A 5,457-nucleotide genomic window follows, 5' to 3' on the forward strand; every position below is an offset into this window, starting at 1 on the left:
ATTAATCAGTAATTTAATGTATATATAAAACAGAATTTAAACTTCTAACAATTATTTAAATGAATAAATAAACTGATTATTTAACCCATCCAAATTAATTAATTCAATTATAAGATTTATTAAGCGGAATATGGACAGCAAATTGGAAAGGATAATCTAACAATTTAGATATAGGGTTACGTTTTCTGCTCAACGAAGGATTGTAGGAAATTAAATGAACAGTTTGAAACTTCTTCGATAATCTTGTCACAATAATTGTCAAAACATACATAAGCATATGTAAAGGTTTTATATACAAAAGTATCTACATTACTACATATATATGGTCAATTAAGTACTGTGTCAACTAATTAAATGATGTGCTTGAGTACAATAGATCTTGATCATGCACATAACTTTGTTTCATATTCATAACTGAATAATGATCTGATCTTTCGTATGATAGTTTTCGTAGGCGTACGTTTATGGTACGTATCTGAGAATAAGGAACATATATAGTTAATTTAATTATTGCTATAAAACTTTTATTGATAAGAAAATATGTAAGATTCTGTAACTATAATTTAACCCTAGGATGGAAGTGTGCCAATATTTAATTAAAAAAAAAGTTATGCATAATTTGATCAAATTTAAGCCTCCTTATTACCATTTTCTTTCATGTTAGCAACCTCTGCGGCTAAATAAAAGAAAACGTCATTTTTTTTAAATATCTTTTTTTCTTTTTTTTTTCTTTCTTTCATGTATGATTGGTCTTGAAGAAGCAAATAATTGTGATTGTGATGGGTAATAAGTGTAGGGATGCATTTGTGGGATACGAATTTGTTTGCATCATTGATTCATTTCTATGATATTGGTTCATTCATCGCAAAACTTTGAACACACACATATATAGGGGCCACCACGTTAATTGCTATACCACTCACTGGTCTTTTTCATTTCCAACTTTGATTTCTTCCTAAACATTATACTTTTTTCTTTTTATTTTATTTTATTTTCAAACTTTTTAAATATTAATTTATTTTCCCTCCTTATAAGATAATGCTAGATAACCAATAACTTTTTTGAATAACATGAACAATCACCAATCAAATTAAAATATACTACACCTCTAAATTATCCACCTAAATCTTAATATTAGAATAATCATCTGCACACCTAGTAAAATAAACATCCAATATATTAATTGTTCACATTATTTAATATTTTTATTGTCTATCTATACTTTTCCTTTTATATATATATATATATATATAAATACTTTTGTTTCCCACTTGCACTTAGCTTCCCCAAAATCTAATGTTTTGTCACTTCAGTATTTTTGCTTTCAATGAAATGTATGGCATAAAAAAATTATATATTATTGATTTTCTTAGCCTTAAGTCTTGCTATCACACTACAAGAAAAAAGGTCTGTCGGTACCCTTTTTTCTTGTCACACTTTTAAAGCGTGCCCAAAAGTGGTCTATGGGCACGCTTTTGCGAGGGTGGCCATTGATTTGGGATTTGGTCACGCTTTTTTTAGCCACGCTTGAAAAGCGTGGCCATAGAGAAAAATCGGCACGCTTTTATGAGGGTGGCTACTGATTTGTGATTCGGCCACGCTTTTTTTTGTCACGCTTGAAAAGCGTGGCCATAGAGAGAAACTGGCATGCTTGAAAAGCGTGGCTAGTTAGTTTTTCAATGGTCACCTTTTTAAAGCGTGCCCATATCTTATGTTTATTTGGGCACCTTACAAAAGCGTACCGATAGAGTTCCCTCCTTCCAAAATTTAGTTTTCCACCCATTTTTTTCACACTTCACTTTTTTTTTCTAAGTTTTATGTTTTAACCTAGACTAGAAGTGTTGGTTTCGAAAATCACTTCTCACCCTATCTGGCGTCACTCACCCTTCTCATCTCTAAACCCTAACTCCCTCTCCCAACAACGCCGCTGTCTCCCTCTCTCAACCCGTCACAACCCCTCCCTCCAACCCGTCGCAGCACCTACATCCATCCCTCCCTTGTCGCTCATGCCCCACGCCGCCGTCTCCCTCTCTCACGCGTGGCGCCAACCATCAGTACCACTCGTCAGCGCAACTCATCAGCGCCACTCGTCAGCGGCAACCTGTCAGCGCCAACCGTCATTCTGCTAGTGCCGACATCTTTTGTGTTTATAAGAAATGATTGGTGGCATCTCCGTCGAGCTTGGCGTCGGATGCATCGCTGGCGTCAGCGGTAAAGATTCGATTCATGGTTTAGAGTTTCTCTGAAGTCGCTGCTTGAAAGGTTCGATTTCTTGCCCCTCGTCTTGCTTGAAACCATCGTGAAGAATTGCGAGAAGGCTTTCTCTGAAGTCGCTGCTGAGAGGGTTCTTGATGATATGGTTAGGTTAATTGACGATCCTCAAACTGTTTTAATAACCGCAACAAGGCTTTGATCATGATTGAGGCTTGAGGCGAATCCACCATCGAGCTTCACTATCTCCCTGTTTACGAAGAAACTTACAAGGTACTACTACCTTTTTTTTCCTATTTCATGCATATCTGCTTCATTGTTAAGTTGAAGTCAAGGGACAATTTCTGATAATCATATCATGCCTAGAAACTCAAAATCCTAGGCTAAATTGATTGGGTTAGTTACTAGCTCTAGCTGTTGAATTTGCTAGTGTGGGTTATTATTAGTGTTATTGTTGATTGCTTGTTTCCATTTTGTGGTTGAGTCTGAAATCAAAGGGTATTCGGTTCCCTGGCTGTCACAACGAGAGCTTGGCGCCTATTTTCACTCCTCCGCGTTCGGTGTCTGAGGTTGAACTTGATCTTCCACGCCAGACTCAGCATAATGATATTCCTGTGCAGAGTTTTACTCCTAAACAAACTAAGGAAGCTTTTGATGTTGCTAGAAACAGCATTGAACTTCTTTCTACTGTGTTGTCTTCTCCACAACAAGATGTCTTGCAGGTAGATTTTATATATTTAGTTTGGTGTAATATTTGTTAGTATATATAGAAATATGCGTGATAGTGGAAGCATATGTGCACACAGTAGGGTCCAAATTAATTAAAGGTTCCACTATGGAATTAGGTGTCTCTTGTACCTGGGTGAGTGAACAAACTCAGCTTTCATTCATGTGCCTTGTTCAAAATGGGACTTTTTTATGCTATGGAAGCTTTATAATGTGCCTACATGATTGTATAGTTTCTGTTTTGTGAGGCTGTGTCTGTGTTCGTCTTTGGTAAGTGTCTGTGTCTCTGTTCTTTTTGTCGGTGGCTTTTTCTTACTATTGATTGGAACTGGTTTTTTCTCTTTTTTTTTTGGTGTCTTTCTCTGTTTGTTCTTGATTCATGCGTAGTAATTGAATTTTTTATTAGAGACTATTAATACCAAATTATAATTGTCTCAATATGTGACTCACACTACTGTTTTGTGATTAAATTTAATCTTAGTAATTCTTATCTGATTGAGAAACAATTGTCATTGGCTTGTTTGTAGTATATATAACTATATAGCTCTTAATTCTATGGATTAATTTGGTTGTTGGAGAAATACTAGGTGTTAATTCTAGATATTTCACATTAGATTATTTTGGGAGTGAAGTGTTTATGGGTTGACTTTAGCTCTGTAGAGTGCATGGCTGTAAAAGATTGCTCTTTTTTTCCTGTACAGTAAAGAAGAGATTGCTCTTTTTTCCTATCAACAAGGATGTCTGGGTGTGTTCCATTTGATTTTACTCATGTCTTATTTATTTAATTTTCTCATAGATTCATAAAAAAATGTCACTTTTCTCATAGATTTCATATCTAAAAACTGTCCCTGCTAATGCTTCAGGTATGGATCTCTCCTATTTCAATCTGGGTACATTCCTCTCTTTCTCAAATCCATTGTTTTCAACTTCTCTTTTCTTTTTTCGTCATCGGGTTCACTTCAAAAATGGACTTTTTTTGCCCCGTTATATGGATTCGTGTTCATTATGCTAAGAAAAACTCATGAGTTTTCAGCTTCTCAAATCTGTGTTTAAAACTTTTTTGGGAAGGGAAATGGGTGGTACTGTGGTGATTTAGCTTCATGTGTTTATAAGAGGCAAACTTTTAAGGATATTGTGGGATTTCAAATTCGGAGGGCTTATAGTTAATCATGTTTAACATTTTCTTCTGGTTTTCAGGTAAAGAGTGTTGGTGTTCTGATCTAGCTTGGTACCAAATCCAACGCGTATGAGGTACTATTTCAGTATTTCTTGCTCCCTTCCTTTTCTTTTGGTTCATCATCTTTGTATTAGCAAAAATAGCCAGAAGAAAATGAGAGTGGAAATATTTATTTTTAAATTGATATAATACCCAAAATTAGCTGGTGAATTGGTGATAGCTCTGTCATATTTATTTACTTATTTATTATATATAATTGATAATTGAATTTTTACCTAATAAGATTAGATTATAAGGCCCAGTTATGATTTAAGTAAGAAAACTATTGTATTCCTAGAGATTGAATTTTTCTTCGATTATTTGTATGTACTTTCTAAATAATTTTTCAAATGTTCCAATAAAAAGTTGAATAAAATGCATGAGTTATTTGGCACTTATGAAGAAAATAGCTTATTTTGTCAAACTGAAATCATCTTTAGGGAGCCAAAATGTCATTTTTTTCCCTCTTTCAGAAGGGTCATTTTGTCAAAACTTGAATTTTTTTAAAGCCAAAATGGTAGTTAGTTGATACCCTTTTTTTCATACTCTTAATCTGCAGTGAAGAAGGTCCTGTTTTACTTTGCTTTTGTGCAAGTTGAACTGGTTGCTCCTGCGTAGTTGTGAAGGTATCATGTTTTGCTTTGTTTTTGTGCAAGTTGAACCTTTTGCTAATTGCTATCGTCTCTTGCTTTATTCATTTATTATTATTATTATAGTAATTCTTAAACTATTCGTTCCTGTAGGATTTTGGAGAAGAACATGAAGCCTATAATGTCCTTCAGCACGTTAAAGCTCAATGAGTAATTTCTGGAAATTTCTGTGTGTTTTATAGTGTTGAAAATTATGATTTATTTATCTGTACTTGATGAGAAATTTCTGAAATTTTGAAGATAAAATGGTTGAGTGTGTTTTCATGGCATTTCTTTTAAACTTGTTGTAGGTAAGAAGAATGGGAAGTAAAGAAACTGCATTGATAGTCATGCATGAAGAATATAAAATCCTCAAGTGCTACAAAAATGATAGAAGTTCTTCCAAGAGGGCCATCTCCTTTCTCTAAAGCACAATGCTGTGAGCTACAAGATTCAGCATCATGAGTTCTTGCTTATAAACTGCGAAACTCAACAATATTATGTTTGGATTATTGATATTTATTTTTTAATTTTTTTATTTTCTACACAAAAAATGACAGAGATAGAATAAGTTAATGACTTTTAATAAGTTGTATATGTATTGATATTTTTTATCCCACTGTATTTTATAACTACTTTGGTTATAAGAGATTGATATAGCTAATTTGGTTTGAA

The 5,457-nt window shown here is 33.9% G+C and overlaps 1 long non-coding RNA gene across 8 annotated transcripts; it reads left to right on the forward strand.

Annotated features, from left to right (window-relative positions):
- LOC107609907 lies at positions 1,608–5,457 on the forward strand. 8 transcript variants are annotated; one of them, XR_002351121.1, is made up of 8 exons: positions 1,611–2,262; positions 2,365–2,484; positions 2,709–2,933; positions 3,801–3,827; positions 4,135–4,188; positions 4,713–4,779; positions 4,897–4,953; positions 5,094–5,457. It is a non-coding gene; the product is annotated as an uncharacterized LOC107609907 (long non-coding RNA). The 8 variants fall into 8 exon arrangements; XR_002351117.1 differs by having other exon boundaries at positions 1,608–2,262; positions 2,365–2,933; XR_002351118.1 differs by having other exon boundaries at positions 1,619–2,484; positions 2,696–2,933.

The sequence above is a fragment of the Arachis ipaensis genome, chromosome B07 (genome assembly GCF_000816755.2).
Source record: "Arachis ipaensis cultivar K30076 chromosome B07, Araip1.1, whole genome shotgun sequence".
In the NCBI taxonomy this organism is placed as follows: domain Eukaryota; kingdom Viridiplantae; phylum Streptophyta; class Magnoliopsida; order Fabales; family Fabaceae; genus Arachis; species Arachis ipaensis.